General features: G+C 36.6%; 1 protein-coding gene across 1 annotated transcript in view; it reads right to left on the bottom strand.

Moving 5' to 3' along the window:
* Positions 1-19,965, bottom strand: part of LOC113504115 (cAMP-regulated phosphoprotein 21) — a gene marked incomplete at its 3' end in the record, with an annotated part of 41,866 nt that extends 21,901 nt beyond the window's left edge. Inside the window, 1 exon segment of the mRNA XM_026886240.1 lies at positions 19,532-19,965.
* Between the last annotated feature and the right edge of the window lie 640 nt (positions 19,966-20,605).

Consider the following 20,605-nt stretch of genomic DNA (forward strand, 5'->3'; position numbering starts at 1 on the left):
AATTAAAAAAGGTAAAAGTTAAGATGAAATCGGATTTTATTAATATTATTTTCAGTGTGTTTCATTTGAAAAAAGATTAAGTAGAATGTGGATTCTTAAGAAAAACGAAACCTATTTTTTAAATTTGATGATTTTGACTACCACTTTTGGTTTCCTAGCTATATTCACGTAACGTGTCCCCAATAATTTAATCATTTTCCTGATCCATGAATCAAATATGAACACTGCTACTGTTTAACTTTCGTATCCATTGGCGGACAGATAAACAGCAGCAAACTAATTAAAATGCTAGGTATCTTTTTCTAATTACTAGCAAAATCAGTAGTCACTAATTACTCTTTCCTACAGCTGCCAATATCTTAAAGTAAATAATCCATACCTTTCCTAACAACGACACAAAACATTAATATAACAGCAATAACTTCACGAGCCACTAGTAAACACGGTACAAGCTGTTAAGTAACGCAGGCACAGCTTATCGCGAGGCGCGGAACGAAAGCGGCCATCACTCACTGATATCAAGACATCGTATGCGCGTGAGCATTGTTGGGGACGACACGATAATGTCACGGGGTACTTGGAGGGTGGACAAGAAATCAGTCAAATAAAGAGAAAAGTCTATAAAGTTATTGGCAAGAGATTTATTTGAAAGAATTTTGATTCTGACGTGGTCGGTTTTCTGTAGCATCTAATTTAGTTGGGAGCCTATTTTGACAGAACAACAACACTCTACGTGATTTCCACAACCTACTGTAAAGGTTATTTTTACCTAACGACTTTTAAAGATCAAACAGAGTCGGTACCCAAAGACCTTATATGCTTTTAAAACACAGAATTATAAACTCCGCTCTTCATAACATCAAGCTCCATCTAGATAAAACTACTTATAAATCCGAAAATCTCAGTTACGGGGTTCAAACCCGAGACCTTGCACTCGGTAGTCAACTAAAGGTGAATCATCGTAAACTCGTAAGCCTAAAAACGCACAAACTTCCTTCAACAATCTCGTATCGTAGAACAACGGACACCGTAGCGCTACGGCGTAGAATAACCGTGACCTAATGGCATTGCCGTAGCACCGTAGCAAGTTCAGCCGCTACGGCTCGTGAGTCACCGCGTTGATCACCTGTTATATTACAACGTTATATAACAAACTGAGTAAGGCATGTTACATTTTGAGACAGTATTTGTTCAGAGAATTTCTTTCGATTAAATGGCATACCAAGTGAAAGTTCTCGTTAACTTTTACGTTCCAGATTGTGGAGCGATAACCTAATAAATATGACTCAAAGATCGTGGGTTCGAGTCCTTATTCGTTTTATTGATTTTTTTTTAAGTTGTTTGGGAATAAATATGGTAAGGTATTTAAGGTAAAAAGTCTTAACATACCTATTTTTATTTCATCAAACCAATAAAACATTACGAAGATATAGCGCATCGAAAATGATAAAAAAAACTTTAAAACTGTTGTCATCCATATTAGTTTTCTTAATCTAACAGACTTATTAGACTATTTTTCAAATACTACAAAGTATTATCCGGGTGAACTATTTATCGAATTCGTTTCCGCGTTTCGGAAGGACCATAAACATATGTTCCCAACGCCTGATCACTCTCCGGCCGTGTTCATCGCGCTATGACAGTGCCCCTGTGTCCTGCACTACTTAACTAGTGTCCTGCGATATTAGCCGCCGTGGTCAAAATAGGTCAAGACACCTTCACCAAACACTCATTGTTTAAATGACTTTTTATTCCGATTTTTTATTCATAATAAAATGTCTCTCTAATAAATAATTTCCAAGTACAGTTCGAGTTGTTGACTTAATTAAATGAGATATATGCTTACGCTTACTCATACGAGTGACTATGACTCACCGGCGGGGTATGCTACGGCTACGGCGATAAGGTCAGGGGTGCTACGCCGTAGCTGGTTATCGTAGCCGTAGCTTGAGGAATGAATAATACTTATTCGGAAAATGGAGAGATTTCATTGGATTAGATTTTGACTACAGGCAAAATTCTACCTTCTATTTTCCATTTTATTTTGTCTATACCTATAGATAACGGTTTGGGTTCAAAATTATCTATACTAATATATAAAGCTGAAGAGTTTGTTTGTTTGTTTGTTTGTTTGTTTGAACGCGCTAATCTCAGGAACTACTGGTTCGATTTGAAAAATTCTTTTTGTGTTAAATAGACCATATATCAAGGAAGGCTATAGGCTATATAACATCACGTTGCGACTAATAGGAGCGAAGATACAATGGAAAATGTGGAAAAAACGGGGAAAATTCTAACCACGTGGACGAAGTCGCGGGCAACAGCTAGTAATTTAATATACGTGGTATTATTAAAAGTAGTAACAAATATCGGCTGATTTTTTGCTTTATTCTTGAGATGAAATTTGAGAAATGTCGTGAATGATCTAAAATCAATAAAATTGCGAATAATATTTTACAATCGAAACACGTTTACTATTATACAAAAATCTAGTCACATTAAATCAAAATCAAAAATCAATCCCCCCACACATAGAGCACCAATACCGCCGTCACTCGGGATGCACGGGTATCGAGCGGGTCCTGCCCCCCCCCCCCGCGTGCAGCCTAGTGCACGACCTATATAGCGGGGCAGCGACCCCGCCCGGGATGACCCACTGAGCCGGAGCCGGGGTATTGAGGTAGGTAACATTCGTACTCTCTATGATTCCTGTAGAGTGATTATATCTCTAGATCTTTATAATTTTTGTAGTGGTCTATTATTCTCAATTTCTCTGTCAATTAGCGTATGTTGTTTGCTTGCAATTTGTTTGAAATAAATTCAAAAGTCATTTATTCAAATTAGGCTACAAGTTTGGTCAGGTTACATTGGACAGCACCCTGTTTCGCCCACTAGTGTGTTGCTAGTAAAAAGCGTACTGGTAAGTGACGTCACTAGAGATATTTTATTTCACCTTCATTTTTTGGTTACAGGATAAAGAAAAAACATATTATTTATCCGATAGCTATCGAAATATACTTCAATAAAGCAATAACTAGTTTCCAATATTTAAAGCGAGAGTTTTATCATGGTACAAAGCGGGGTGTGGTTTGGGGGGGGGGGGAAGGCACGGGGTACAGGGTGTACAGGTGACCTAGTTGCAGGATGTAGTCCATCTAGGGTATCTAGGGTATGTAGGCGTGTGGACGGGCCTCGGGACGGGGAAATTAATTGGCGTTATCAATTTATAGAATCCTGATTTTCAGAGGTGACGATAGTTATTATATATAGAGGTTTGGTGTGGTCAGATTTGGCAGTTATAGTTAGATTAAAACTTAATATTAGAGATGACGTTATTCCAACGATAAATCGGTAAAATAAGCCAGGTTCTAAGAGGAACTAGTGCCTTCCCGCATGAGGATCGAATTTTGATGAGCGTTCTATCTTTCATTTTTTTTATAATAACTTAGTCACATAAATCTAAAAGACATTGGCGTGTGCGGGGATTTAAACATACGACTTTTGACGTGGCAGTCCAACGGCGATACCATTAAGCTTTCACTGCTATGATAGCTTATTAGCTGAAGCGTTTCTATTACGAAATCCTGATTTCCTAACAATAACTTGGTGGTCTTGGTCAGCGGTATTTAAGATCATATCAACTACTCAAAAACCCGAGGCATTCTTAGTCTTAACACCAAACCGCCCAAACCAAGTATGGACAGCATTGACCTTAACTCTGAATCAAACAACCTTCACCGACACTACCTTACAGCCCTGCAGATATACAACCTACTACGGCATTTAATCGCGACCTTATTACAAGGTATTACCGTTCATAATTGTTGATAAATTAGCAACACAAGCGGTAGACTGTATACAGTTATTTTACTATGAGACGGTATCAAGATTGTTAGTATGAGATGGCAAGTGAGTTTCTTTTTTTCCCTTGCTCAGATTGATTTGGTAATTTCTTCAAAAGGCCAGTCTAAAGGAATACCGTGCATTGGTCTATGCATATCTATTCGCATTGAAATTGTCTGGACTTCAAAAGAGACCTTTGACCCCTGAGTTTGTTTCGACATTTCTTCTCAGGTTAGTCAGATAGGAAATGTCGACTCCAGCGTTCTCAAAAAAAAAGGAGACATGTAAAAGTGACGATATATCCTACTTAGAGAATAAATTATTTCATTTCAATATGGAATGTAGTGCGCTGTCTCGCTTTCGCAATGGCGATAGTTTTAGTTTGAGATCTCGTGATTAAGGTGCGAAAGTGTTAGTCATTTTGTCAAGGTTAATGGTAGTTGAGAATAGGGGAATAAGGTTATTAGGCTCGTAATCATACGATTGAGTCAACTTTTTATTGTACCACTAGTTTTAAGCTGTCATTTTAGTCGCGTGTTATAGTTTCTTGCAAGTTTTATACTATAGAAATTACATTTACGAATTGCAAAACTGGAGGCATTTCAAATTTTTATTACGTGTATGACTTATGAGTTAGATGACTTTGCAAAATTTCGTTGGAAGAGGAGACACACAAAGACGCGAAAATAGATGTAATAGTACCAACTCAAAAGCACCTTACTAGGTATCGTATTGTTATTTATTGTTTAATCTGCGGAAATATGCGTGCAAGATTTTCAAAATTTCCTCCTAAAAGGGTATTTAGAAACAGTTCGTTTGCAATATTTAACCTAAACACACATACACAAACAAAAGTAAACCATTCACGCATTATTTTCCAATAAAATTCGATTTCCAATTTCATTTTGCTCTCAACTGCATTTATAAAGGATAACAGCGAAATAGGATAGCGCGCGTGTGCAATGCCCCAATAACCCGGTGACCGGCGTACCCGACCGCTCGGCTGCGACCCGAGCGCGCACGAACTTTGCCGAACGACGGCCATCTTTATTGGTCGTTAAAAAGGTCTTGTTTTCACTGTTGTGATTGGTTGTCGTATGCAATGGAGCTGAATTGATAGATTTTTAATGATCGATCGATTTGAAATGTGTTTACGTGTTGAAATATAAGTTTGAGAGGTCAATGCATTTATTGTAGCATTTTTTTATCAATGCATTTATTGAGGCTTTCAACTTTTATCTTGTTTCAGAACTTTAAAAAGAGGGAGGAAATAGGGGTCTCCTATTTTTCACGGATGCAGTGGATGACTCCAGGCTAATCTATACTAATATATAAAGCTGAAGAGTTTGTTTGTTTGAACGCGCTAATCTCAGGAACTAATGGTCCAAATTGAAAAATTCTTTTTGTGTTGAATAGACCATTCATAAACCATCACGCTGCGACTAATAGGAGCGAAGATACAATGGAAAATATGAAAAAAAACAGGGCAGGTATTAATCATAACTTATATCTTCTACCCACGGGGACGAAGTCGCGGGCAACAGCTAGTAGGTAATATTTAGGTACGTAGTATACTTGAAAGGTTTGGCTTACAAGTTATAATTTTCCTGTACCTACAACTAATTCTAACAAGGACTAAGAAATAATAATACTGTGAATAATTTTATTTTATAGTCATAGTTTTCCTTCATTATTCATCCTTGTCACGGATTAAAAAAAATAGAAAATGTAATAATTCATTTCTAGACAACGATATTCATTAAATTGTCTAAAGTTTTATTCCAGACCTTGTCATTTTATCCATCATATCATACACAAATTTAAAAACCTCGACTTCTATTGATCGATCTATTAGTCCATCAGAACACAATACCCTTTATGCTACCCTGGTAGAGAAACTTAGAAAAGAAAACCTCACACTTAGCCACTAATAAATTTTATACAAATGATTTTTCTAGATCAAAAGTTATTCGTGAAATTCAAAGTAAGGCTGCTAATACCTTCATCACAAAGTCAACATTAGATAAGCACTATTCTTCGACTACCTTTCACCACTTTCCAAATACTCTAACATACATTAAGCCAAACAATAGGGATGATGACAGTTTTTTTTTTGCAGTGTCCGTCTTGTAGTTTTTTGTATAATAATGGATACGTATTTTTTAATTTGTCCTGCAAACATAAATTGACCAAATTACAGTGAATGAAACTTACGCGTGACGTCACGATTGAGTATAAATTTTTCTCTATCGTTACGTCACAAGCCCCCTCTCCTAAACTTTAAAGCAGTTAATCTTTGTCAATTCTAGTTTTTCTGAAAAAGGAAAAAATACGTGTCTCATACTTTTCAATTATCTAACTGAGGGACTAATGAGATTTTTTCTTTTTATACCCAGTCATCATCCGTATTGCAATAACAAATCTATTCATCATCCTAGCCTTTTCCCAACTATGTTGGGGTCGGCTTCCAGTCTAACCGGTTTCAGCTAAGTACCCGTGTTTTACAAGGAGCTATCCTATCTGACCTCCTTCCCAGTTACCTGGGCAACACGATACCCCTTGGTTAGACTGGTTGTCAGACTTTTCAAGCTTCTGACTACTTGTAACGACTGCCAAAGGTGTAGGAATAACAAATCTATTCCTACCAACAATTTAGAGAGCAGTCCAAAACCGTCGGGCTTGCAAAGGGCAGCCGTAGGGTGAATTAATAAGGAGCCAGTGGACGGCGCAGCTCGGTTATTTTTAGTCTAAAGTATCGAGTATGCCTGAAAAGATAGGGCAGGTTCAATACGCTCTGACGTCATAGACTGAGTCTGTATTTAGCAGACTGTTCTAGGATTAAATACATGTTGTATATCTATAGTTAAGGGATCTGTGTATGGATTTGTAAGCAGGGGCTGTACGTATAGTTTTGATCCTAGCTCAGAAAAGTAGTAATTAATGTAAATAAAATTCCAAGATATCATTGATTATTGGAAAATGCAATTTTCAATCAGCAGTAATCTAGAGTGGTGATCAATGCTCCAATCTTCCCTACATAGCAGGAGGCATGTGTCCAGCAAAGCTGCAAAAGGACGTATAATACCTTTTGTCCAGTTTTAAAAAAAGAAATTATTTAGACTTCATTGTTGCCATTATAAAATAAAAAAAACGCTGACATCTGTATTATTCTGGTATCAGACTTTGTATCACCCCTTTTCCAGTCGACTATACATACCTACTTAGGGGAAATAAAATCACTTTTACCTACAAACATTGAACAAAACACTTTTAGCAGCTGGCCATGCTTGTCTGTACCATGAGAGCAAAAAGTAGACTGTGGGAGGGAGACAACGCTTTATACTGCACATATTTCTCTCTCGCTCACAATTGAATCAGTTTTGCATTTAGATGACGTGGTACGGGAGTCTGTCCATCTGTCCACAAAACTGGTATCTCTTTGATTTCTGATCTCCCTATTATAAAACACCGTTAATCTATCTATAGAAAATAATCAGTCACCATGAATATTTGCAAATTAATTTGGCAGGGAAGCTGAGATGCGAAGGGGTTACGCGGCAGACAGCGACGAAAAGGGTTCAATAATATGCGGGTATGAATTTATAATGCTGTCCTGAATGTGGACCGTTGGTTTGAATAGTCTTATATCTTATATCATAAAGAATTGAGCTACATTTTAAATTATGTAGTAAATTTCACTTTTTTCTATCAAATGACTTATGAATAAAGTTGTACGTAGAAAGTAGACGGCAAAACTATGAAATGTCAACAGATCGGATTCTAACCAATTAAATCTCCTTAGTCATATCCCTTACCGAAGTAGGAATAGTGCTGAAACATGCTCCTAGGCCCTAAAACGACCTCTTTCAGTAAGTTGAAGAAAAGTAGAAGCCAATCAGAGCAAGCCAAGCTGCTAGAAATATACGACTTTCAGTTTCCCATTTGGAATGTTATTGTCTCAGACTGAAATTATTAATTATCTCGCATGAAGCTTTTTACTCAGGCGGGGACAATGTTTATACAAGATTGTTGTCTTTAATCATGAGCTTAATACGCAAAATATTAGAACTAGTCCGATGAACATTTCCGTCATTGCAACAAATGAATACCACCGAAAAACTTAAGCTCGGTCTATCCTTAATGCTGTAAAATGGCAAAAGGAGAGGTGAAAAAAAAACATATAAATTCACCTCAGGTAAGTTATTAATATCATCTTTATACACAGCCTTTGTCCTCCCACTACTGGGCATAGGCCTCGCCTTTCTCGTGCCAGTTTCTACGGTCCTGTCCACCCAGACTCGACCCGAGACCTTTACTATATCATCGAGTAATATTAGTATACCTACTTTCAATTTACAATACCATGTTGCACCGTCCGCAATAACGATCCGATCAGTTTTCTGTCTCCCTAAATAGCAGTGATTAGCAAAACATTTCAGACAGACTCACATCTGTCCTTTTAGCGGAGGGTTCAAATAACCGGCGGAACAAAGGTTCAAGGTTTAAATCCAGACGACCCTCGTGAATTAACAATGAGCTCGCGATATAAAATCAGATATAGCCATAGGTCAAACTTCGTTATAAAATATCTGTCTGATTGCAATGCATTGGCCTCGCATAAAAAGAAGAATACAATCAATCAACTGGGATTATCGCTGTCCACTGTTGGACATAGGCTTTCCCCAAGTTGTAATATAAAACCAGGTTCTCCGAATTCAACATTTCAGATATGTTTGGGGTCCAGGCTTCTTCGAGATATACTCTTCTAATCTTCTAATATATAAAATTCCCGTGTCACGACGTTAGTTACCTTACTCCTCCGAAACGACTTAACCGATTATTACCAAATTCAGTAGGTCTGGGAATCGACTAACATCAATTTTTCATACCCCTAAGTGATAAGGGATGCTCAAACTAACAAAAAAATATTTTATTTTTTGGACGAAATTGTTTGTTTTAATTTTTTATAATATGGCATTAAAAATAAATACAACTAGAAAAAAAAAATCGGCAAGTCAACGTTTGCTGGGTCAGCTAGTAATAATATAATGATTAAATCGATTTGCAATATAATCAGATAAGTAACAATTCTGAAAACTATGAAAAATATCGCAAATGATAAAGAAAAACCTTTCATTTCATTAAGTCATGTGACTTATTTTTGGCACGCGATGATAACGTTTGCTAAGCATGCTATTTCATATTAGGCACATTACAGAATCTATGTATCCTCATGATGTTTCTCTTCAATCTTTTTTCGTTTTAACGTTATCTTCTCGCCAAAAAGGGCAAATTAGAATTTGTTATTGAACAACTAAGCCACTGCAATTACATTTTCAAGACGATATTTCGCGTTGCATGATCAATATTCGGATTATAATTAAAAATCTTTATACACATGGTCGTCCGCGACAGCCAATACAGTTCGCATTGCAAGAAATTCAGTGAAAACTCATGTCTCATTTGTAAATTCAATTTTAAGCAAAGCAGTTAACGTCGTATTTTCAAATTTCGGCACGCACCGATGTCTTTTCGAATGCAGTCAAAGCAGAAATTCAGGAAAAGCAAGGTGAATCACACGAATGCTTGTCCTGAGTCTGGGTGTCTCTGCAAGTGACTTGAATGTTTGTGAAACTACCGCAACACAAGGACTCAAGTTCATAGAGCGAGTGATTAAAAAAAATATGCGTGAGTAAACTGTAATTAAATAAACAAAAACAGAAAATATAATGAAATCGCGCTTTTCAGTAGTCAGCGATCACCAATTTACACGCTTTCAAAACAATATAATATACAAACCGATATACAACAACAAATAACGTACCTATCATTTTCCAAACCTTGAAGAGAACCGCTGAACCAGAAACTATTTAACACATGTCTACGCAGGAAATGCCAGTGCTAAACAGACGCCCACGCACACACGCACACAAGGTCACCGTACAACGTCAAAAGCGCGCACACTAAAAAACTATATGACGTCACTTGGTGTCACAGAGAGGTAAAGAATAAATGACTAATTGTAAAAATACTAGAAAAATAAGTCGCGGAAAAGCAATTATTATTTTCAAGTAAGGGTGTAATTTAAAACTAGATTTTTGAATAGGGTTAACGTATTTTCAATAGTTATATTTTGCTAATAATATCCCTAGGTAGGCTAGTAGGAATTTAATAAAAAAAAAACATACTACCCCTACATTTTCCGTACAAAAAAACCCTTTTTTTAAACACTGAAAATACCTAGCAATACTACTAATAAATACAGTGTTTAAAATCTTTATATCACAAGAAAAAACACCTAACTATCCTATTAATCCGAAATCACACACAAAAAAATGACACGGACACAGCCGAACACTGACGAGGTTTTCCGAAGCAATATCCGCGTTGTTGACTACGCAAAGTCACGGACAATACTAAATGCAGAATAACCATCGAGTTTCAACAAGGGCAGGGAATCTGGCTACAGATCCCCGAAACTGGTTTGGTTCTGTACATGATTCGATTGGGCTCTGAATTTATTTGCACGGATAGCCAAACAAACGCGGGACGTATCGCAGTTTCGATCCCCGCGTAGGAAAAGTGTCGGATCCACGAATGCTTGTCTTGAATCTGGGTTTTCTGCATGTGACTTGAATGCTTGTGAAAAGCGCGCGACAGTTCGAGATTATGATTTTCCAGTTTCCTATTGTAGTCAAAACAAATTAATTGATACGTATTTTTTTTTTCTAAAAATATGAACTCATCAAATTACAGTTAATATTTAACTGACAAGTGTCGCAAGGGTTTAGTGTGTCAAGAAAATTCTACAAATAATTATTTTGGAGTGACTTTTTTTTTATTCTAGATCGATGGTATGAATAAAAAACTTTTTTTTATTCGTTGCAATTTCAAACTTTAAGGCATAGATTATAGCTCGTTAGATAAAGCCTTCTGACGATTGGACACATGGACAGAATGCGAAGTCAATGAACAATTTACACACTAGTAATTCCTCATTTCATCTCATTTTAAAACGACATCGGTGACAAATATACAAGGTGACATACACACACACATAAAGACGTCATACTCAATGAATCCCACCAGTTTCGTAACAACTCACTTTTGACATCGCCGACAACATTCAGGAATTTATTTTTATATATTTATTGTGTAAACATACAACAAAATTGAGGTATGGAAACTTTAACGACTCCCGCAATATAATCCTTGTGTCGCGGGGATTTCACAAACATTTAAGTCACATGCACAAAGAAACCCAGACTCAGAACAAGCATTCGTGGATCACATAAAGCGCGGGGATCGAACTCGATATAGACCTCAGAGTCTTATAAAAATAAAACCAGTCAAGTGCAAGTCGGACTTGCGACAATGAGGATTCCGTACAAGTAGGCATGCTAAAGTGACAAACGTCGGAATTGTTACAACACAAATAGATCTGTGCCACAATAAATAGCCTGAAATTTATTAGTAAACCATCCAAAACAGAAGAGACAGAAAGAAAGGCCGAAAAGACCATTGCATAAAAGTTTATGAGATAGCGGCCCCGCATCTACACATTGAAAAATAATGATTACTTACAAAAAGTTAACCGACATTGACAAACGGTGATGGAAAACATCCTAAGATCTGGATATCATCAGAGCTTCTAAATCAAACAATTCGTAAGCGAAGTGAATTAATACTTTTTGCTTTTGTATATTTAAATATCGGACATTTACTGGAACTATTATAGTCTAGGTGCATGTGCGCGAGATGGTCATTAACTACCGATTTTAAATTATGTTACGGTTTTCTCACGCGTATTTATCGGGAGTGCCCGGCTAGTTTCGGACTCAACCAGAGTCCTTAATCATGAGCTGACGCTGCGGGATCGCCCGTCGAAATCGCCACCTATAGTGGTGTTTCGCTTGCACAAATGCGATAATTTATTTTTCTGTTTCAAATTTCTTCTAGGAATTGTGTATAAAATGAGATAGAGGGTTAAACAGATGGTTATGTATAAAAAATATAGTAGAAGCTGTTGCTCCGGCTGTACTCGCTTGGATGTCGTTTGTAGCTGTAAAACTTTACCTTTTTTAACGAAGTCGGATAAAGGCAGCTGCAAAGCCATTGTCCATAAAAAAAACAATAGAAATCGGCCCAGCTGTTTAGGCGTGAAGAGATAACAAACTCACCTACTTTGGCATTTATAATAGGTTTTGGTGAGATATTGAAAACCTTTAAAAGGCATAACCATGGCAGTTATGAAGACAGATAGGAGCAATAAAGATCTATTAAATATCGAGAGGATATCAGCGTGCAGTACAGCAGTAGAAGTCGTTGTTCCGATGACGTCACGGCATTTCGCCCGGGTATTTATAGTGCGTTCAGCGGCCCGTGCGTGCCAACTGTGTATACGTGGTAAACATCGCGCCGATAGATCTAGGGGTCCGGCAGTTAGATGTGATACTGGACTTGGTTAGACCCAGCAAGGTAAACTTGCGGGAATAGTTTGGTTCTGTTTCTGAATTAATAGAATAGATGTCAATATTTATTTATTAGCTGATGCAACGATTTACTCACGTGTATTTATCGGGATTGCCCGACTAGTTTCAGACCGAATCGGAGTCCTTCATCACGACCTTAGGCGGCGGCGGAAACTAGACCGGGAAACTAATTTGTCCGCCCCAAACTAGTCGGGCAATCCCGATAAATACGAGTTATTAAATCGTTGCATCATTTAATAATAAATCGTCCGAAGGAAAACTGCGATATATATAAAATATTTATTTTCTCAAAATGCAAAATAAATTATAAGAGCCCCTCTAAAGCCGTTTAAGAGATAAATTCTAATTCATATCATTATCTTTATTGCAAACTAAGTGTCTTGTTACCAACATGTCTTTAACTTCTGATACATCTGACATAACACAAAATACAACACCCAGGGTTTTTGGTCTATTTGTACGGAACCAAAGTGTAGCAAGCAAAACTCGAAATTTACCATTTTCTTTTTGGGGTTGATCAGCTTTCAAGAGCAGGACCTGAGAAGATATGAATCTACAGTCATTATATTAGTAAATGGTATCCCCACTTACAAATTTGCAGTACAATACGTTAGCTGAACGCTATTATAAATTGACCCTTCGTGACGAATCAAAGTGGGGAGGTCAGACGTTTATCAAGGTTAAGCTGAACTGGTCACAGCAATTTGGAAGATTATTGGTCATTACGATATTTCTTACGACTTACTTATAAATCTGTATCGCCTTTGGGTCTGGTAATATCGTAGTTTCAGACTATAAAATGAGAGTATATTAAAAAAGGAATTTAAAAAAACGAATTAGAAACAATAGGGAAGATTTAAAACTCACTCCCACGTCACTTGTCGGTGAAAATTGCATTGATAAATGACGTCATACGAGATTTCAACTTACTGTACCTACCAAACATATTTTTTTTTTCGTTTACAAAAAAATACGTCCCCGATATTTTTTACAGTTATTAAAAAAACATGTTTTCAGTGGAATGTACATCGAGTATTTCAGGCTTATTCAGCTGGATTCGTATAATATGCCTAAGGAAATCGTCAATATTTAAGTTAATTTAAGTCATTGACAAATTCTAAACTCCGTATTAAAGGGGAACGGTTTAATTCCCTACATATCCCTGTCTAGTTTCCACAACGACCACATTCCTAGAACAGTCCCATTCATTTGAATACCATGTAATTTAACAACACAGTAAGAAGCGGTATGGGAGAAATTAGTCATAGTATGGCCTTATGCCAAACAACTGTCACAGCATCAACGTAATAACGACTCGAAACATGTCACCGGACACGTGCCGCTAGCATTCACTTAAAACGTGCAAGGTTAAGCAACTACAACCGAGGCTTGGAAAATGATGGGTCGCGGAAACTTCACTGTTTTAGTGTTCCAGTCGGTTTGTATGTTTTGTCGTTTTGTTTAGACGTAGTATCGGCGATCAAATACGAGATTTATTTGTGTAAACAAACGTTAAAGTTGTGATTTGATTTTGGTGACGCAAAACTGTTGTAGTTATAACAAGACCAGGTTGTTGTACAAGTCATCACGAATAGCCGAGTGTATAGAACCAAAAACAAAATGCGTGACCTGTCGCGGGTTCGATCCCCACGTAAAGTATAGGATAAGCATTTGTGAGATCTGCGAATTCTCGACCTGAGTTTGGTGTCTTGCTTGCGCATCTCACTTAAATGTTTGTAAAACCAGTACGCGAGTCTCAACGAAAGGACTTATTCCTTAAAAAAAAACGACTCTCGCATTAAGGAATTCAGTCCTTGTGAGTTTCACAAATATTCAAGTCACCCAGACTCAGACCATGCATTCATGGATCACACAAATGCTTGTCTTACGCGGAGATCGAAAATCCAACACGTCGCCCGTCGTTTTTGGCGTGATGATTTTAACTACTCGGCTATCCATGGTAAACGGTAGTTATGGTGTAAGTTTGATACACCAAAACTACCAGTTTCATATCACGTTTCGCTGTTTTCAGTTGCTACTAGTTAGAATTTAGTTCATAATAGTTTATTGCGATGTCGAGCAATAAAACTGATGCGATATAGCCGTTCTGACGGGCGTCTGTTGATAGATAGCTTTTACGCGGCATTTCCGGCGTTTACTGGACTAGTGATGCGACTTGCTCGATTGTATTTTATCGATACTTGTAAATATATATGATAAATAATATCGATAGTTAATTGGATTATTGTGTACACTTTGGAGGCCGTGGAAAATATGGTACTGTTTGGGAGGACAAAATGTAATTGACATAGCGTTCAAAATCTTTAATATTACTGGTTGTATAAAATACTACTTAGCTGTTGCCCGCAACTTTGTCCGCGTGGTTAGGAGATATAAGTTATGATTTATGTTGCTGTTTTTTCCACATTTTCCATTGTATCTTTGCTCCTATAAATCGCAGCGTGATGAAATATAGCCTAAAACCTTCCTCAACGAATTCAACACAAAAAGAGTTTTTTAATTGGAACCAGTAGTTCCTGAGATTAGCGCGTTCAAACTACTTCAAACAAACAAACAAACTCCAGCTTTTTATATTAGTATAGATATAGATTTAACACAGACCGACGGGCTTTCTGCAAAACTATAGCCCGTTAGAGGGTAATCTTTTATGACGGAAACATCGCCCAAGGTTTTTACCGATTTTTGGAGACGTATCTCGGCGTGGTTTTAAATCATCACAAATCTTAAAGAGCTCGGCTTAACTTCAAGTATTGGACTCATTTAAAACAAGTCTTGAATACTTAATATCGATAAACTTCAACCCTGTCCCATCCCTAGCACATCAATGACTAGCGATGCTTTTGAAAGTGATGTAACTATAACGTTATTCAGTTTTTAATACTGCATACAAAACATCTGTTGTTCTCCACTTTCAGGGTCACGACACGACTATACAACTTACTAGATTTGGTAGAGACGTTTAGTAGATCATGTTGCAATAGCATTATTATCTGTTTGACTCTTTCAAAGTTATTATGTACTTTTCTCAATGATTCTAAGTGACAAATGATAAACGGTGAAGGAAAACATCGTGAGGAAACCTGGATTCGAAATACTGGAATTTGGAATCGCTAAGCCGCTGTGATCAGGCGTGGTGATTTTTGCCCGGTTTTTGGGCTTTCCCTATATGAGAAGAGGCCTTTGACCAGCGGTGGGACGGGACGTATAAAGATTGGTATTATAAGGTATGGAGATGATCTTTATGAATAATTCTCTATTATCACAGGTTGTCTACAATGATAAGTAAAAAAATTTGTGAACTTGCTAAAGTAAAGGAATTACCTTAACACGGTTTAAATTAATTAATAAGGTAGTTATAGTCTTGTTATGTAGGTTAAGCCTCTGCTCAAATAATTGCTGAAATAATTCAAAGATTGAAAAACACGACAACCTCCGTCTCGAATATTGAAAAATGGTTTCATATATCAGGGAAAGCGTCTCATAGTGCTGAAAGGATGTCATTTAAGACCTTACTATCATACTATCTGAATCCGGAGTCTAAGATTGTAGAGTTTATAAAATAGGTTATTGTTAGGAAACCCATCCCATATATCACACACCACCATACAAACACCATGTGTGATGTATTGACGTGTGTGTGACGTCACACGCCAGATCTCCTTGCTAACTGCAAGTTTATATTTATGTGCGTTCGTATATTACAGCGAACACTGATGCTGTGTTTTCAAGTGGGCAACGGGGGAATACAGATTTAAAATGTTTGGTATAGATAGACAATTTCTACATTTGATTTACTAGCTACTGTAGAATCTGGTCGAGTCTGGATGAGGCTGGCACACGACTATCGCGGTAGTTTGCAAGGCCTCCCTGTGGTCTCAGGTACAAGAGAAGGGTGAAGCAGTCCGGTGGCTTAAGCCGGTAGGAGTCCGGCTACCTTTCCGCGTTCCTCAGAGCGGGGAAAGTCCATGAGGATTTCCCCGGATAAAAAAAGAAGGCTGTAGGAGGACAAAGGCTATGGATGATGATGATATGATACGTATACGTCGGTTATCGAAACCAAAAACTAATCCTCATTTAATACAGTCGGACAAAAACCTAGTATGTGTTAGTGCAGGATATATACTAACTCTAATATGTCCATAATATATCCATAGATGGACAAAAATTCTGGGCAAAAGGCATTTATTTTAAAACTTTTATTAACCCGGAGGAAAATAAGGGTCTGTCTTACTGTGGTGTACTTAATCATAACTCTAGAACGAATTAAGCGATTAAAAAAAAAGCGCATTCTTATATTATATTGATAACTTGATCGAACAAGTTCTAAGTTATGTTTGCGGAGAAAAAGTGACAGTGAGAAAAGAGGGATATGGAAAACCGATTGTCACGTGAGATTATATTATCAATTACAACATCTGTGTTCGCAGCCTGCCTTAGCTGTCTTTCAGGTGATTTTTTTTTAGTTTATTTTATCACACCTTTTAACCTCAGGATGTTTTGCCATCAAATGACTTCTAGAGCATAAGAAAAACATAGGTCTATGAAAAATAGATATTACCTGATTCTCATACCTACCCAATACACACAAAATTTCATAATAATCAGTAGAGCCGTTTCGGAGTTCAATTTCATACATGACACGAGAATTTCCTATATACGATTACATACAAAATCATGCGATATACTCTTTATTATCTATCTAATGGTCATTAAACAAATATTTAGTCATCTACCCGTACTGCCTTCGTATAAACTCCATAATGTCAAGGTCGTTTGAGTCACTGTAGCTGATTCATTATAGAGGGTGGGCAGATGTAACCCCAACGTTATTAGGCGACGAAAGGTCAAAGGTCAGACTGGCTAGAACGTGGTTTATTGGAAAACTTACTTTTTACATGGGAGTGTAGTCTGGTGCAGGTAAAAAGATCTGGGATGTGTATGTGGTGAGGATATTTTTGAGAATTACCTAACGATTCATTCTTTTCTGCTTTTTAGGAATCTGGTATCCAAGTTTTAAAAACCTATCGAACTCTGACGTAGTTTAAACTACACAATTGAAATATTCTGTGTATATGCCTTCCCACTTAGTAATAGGCACATCAGTTCGAAAAAACATTAGTGCGTGATTAGATTCGAACCTACGACCCTTCACTTGACAGTCCAACGGTCATACCGCAAGTCTTTAATACACCGAGTCGTGCAGAACATGCACAAACGAACCCATGGCTGAAGTAACGCTAAGGACGAGACTGGGATGTTTAGTGCGAGTCCAACTTACGTACCCTCAGCATGGGTTGAAGTGATTACAATTTCAACACGTTAACAAAAAGCCTCTGACACCCGATAAAATTTATTAAGATATCTAAATAAATAAATTTACCGCGACTGCCGCTTCACATCTCCTCGTTTCATATCGCTCTCCTTGGCAACTAAAGTCGTCATCTATCGAAGTCTAATATCACCCCGTGTATAAAGGGCTTTACTCCGAAAATAATTTATGAACTAAAACTGACCTTGCTTGTCCGATTTTCGTGCTAATCTTGTTATAAAATCATTCGCTTTCCTAGAAAGGCTTCGTCAACGCGTAGACTAGTATTAAGCTGTAAGATTTATAAATATTGATTGTCAAATGATAAACACGAAAATCTCAGAGAATATATCCATAGAAATTTAGTCCTTTTCTAAGAGCTAATCAAGCTATTATTTTAAATTGCATACTGGGAATGGAATATCTATGCAGTTAGAATATAAACTATTGACCTACAAAATTCTTAAATTTTATCAAAAGCAGTTCAGTCATTTCTTAGATAAATATAACTTAAACTTTAACTTTATAGAATACCTAGCTGTTGCCATTGTGGACAAATGTGCTAGTAAAAAAAAATCTTTTACTTATTATTTTCATTCCAAAAAAATATTACACTTAATTCAATTTATTTGTATAAAAATGATTTAACTTATCAATAGCACACGGTCTAATTATTACTGAATGACATCAGTGTTATAATTAACAAAATATAATTAGATTACAGTTTCAATCTACTCTACGTAGTCGCTAACTAACTAACAAAATCAAGTTAATTGTGTAAATTCCATTTCATGAACATTTATCGCTCGTTTATGATTGTAATTTTAGTTTGAAATTACAAAAATAAAAATAAATTTGAAACTGTACGGAGTTTATTTATACTTTAACCTTCCATTACACCCCTTATAACCCCTTTTACCAGTTAAAAGTGTTTAATCATAGTAGCCTATATACTTACTCTGGGTCTAGACTATAAACCAAGCAAAATTTATCACAATTGGTTCAGTAGTTTTAGCAATTAAGCAAGACAGAAATACTTAACATAAGTCTGGATTGTCCGGACATGTCTTTTTTATAATCAAACAATGTTTTCTTAGTATTTGGCTAATATTTCAGGTAGGACACCAGTTTAGCCAGATCTGCTCTCGTTAAGGGCCGATGGATGATGGGGATGCTGGCTTGCAGAGTTTGATTTTTATATATAATAGACTATAAAGAGTTAATGTTAGGTTCTTCCACTAAAGGGCAGTAACGAGCTTTGTTTACCACACTTGCTCACATTTGGGCAGTCTCAGTAACCAATAGTAATACAGGTATTGCAGTATTAGGCGGTGGTTACCATTAAGATCCCACAATCAAACATTCCTGCCTGCGGTGACAGCGGGCTCAAATACCGGTGCTGTAGGTGATATTCATTTTTTTCTAAAGTTTTTCTTGATAAACTTGGGAAGAAAAGTACTAGAAAATGTATCAAAGTTAATGTTGAATAGCAGAGAAGGAACTACTTCAGTATTAGACTAGGTTTCAATATAGCGGAATACATGATACATTTGTAGTCTAGACTCAGGCTTCAGTATTAGTAAATTACTAAAAAAAGACGACCCACTGACCAAACTATTGTTTTATTTTACCTTTAAATTCCAACTAGAATGTTACCTTAACCTAAAGTAATAAAAATAGTACGTTTTTAATAAAAAAAACTACTTTACGTGAATACACAAAATTTACATTGGACTATTTGTGTACTTACAGTGTATGTAAACACAAGGTTTTCATTAAAAATAAATGATCTAATCGTTAAAACCTCACTAGTCTCTGGTTAGCAAGTCATCGAACTGTGAAATATAAAAACAAATGCTCCACTTACGCAATTTAGCCGTCTTCACATGCAAGTAATTCATTAACACGGAATCTGTAATCACCCCCGATATATTTAGATTCAAATCGCTGTCCGAAATAGACAACACGTTAACCACAAAACACACCAGATATAATACGGTCACATTATCTCCGGAATGTAAAACAAAACAAGATGTATTGTACAGACCGCACTCAACGAAAATTCAGAGGGAAAATGCGAAAATAGTCGATTTTCCTTTCAGGTTTCGACCACCATTGTACACTCGCGTTTTATTGTCCACTAATTCATTATCCAGATTATTTTCATTACCACAATCGTCCGTTCATATATGGCACACATGCCCGAAAACACCTCGTCCTTATAATTTCACAAATTCAACTCGTTTTACCATTTCACTGAGTAAAATGATGTGACTGTAAATGACATGAATTTTTGACATGCGCACTATGGGCGTGAAACTAGCGACATCTAGCTCTTAAAATAGTATTACTTTGTGAGCAAGTATTCTAAATATGTAAATAAATGTGCTATTCGTTACAAGATGTCGCTACCAACTCAAAACAAAAGTAGTCAACCTTTCACCACGAGATGTCGCAGTTAATTATTTAATGACGACAGTTTAAACAAAGTTATTAATGAAAAAAAACGAAACCATTACCTAACTCAAGATTACTGACTTCGAGTTTGGTAAAAAAACAATTACTTCCATTTGAAAGAATTATTAACATAAAAGGTATAAAAACTTAATTCCGTTGTAATTACTTAATCCGATAGACAATTAAGAGTCCACAGCGACAATAATAATTTAGAATAATGATTATTATTTTTGTGTTTGTTTTAAACACGTTTCTCGTGAAATAATTGTCTGCCACAAAGTCAAACGTATCATGAGAACGAATCAAACGCGCATATTTGTCCCAAAAATACGAATGACCCAAGAACGCGTGGTCGGAGACATAGACAATAAATTGTAGATGTGGCATCTTAAATGAAAACTTATTAAAAAAAATATTTAAATAAAATGTTTTTTTTTTGACATCGTGCTCTTAAAATACTGTCCAATAAATAATTTTGGAGGTA

This window comes from Trichoplusia ni, chromosome 21 (genome assembly GCF_003590095.1).
Source record: "Trichoplusia ni isolate ovarian cell line Hi5 chromosome 21, tn1, whole genome shotgun sequence".
NCBI classification, from domain to species: domain Eukaryota; kingdom Metazoa; phylum Arthropoda; class Insecta; order Lepidoptera; family Noctuidae; genus Trichoplusia; species Trichoplusia ni.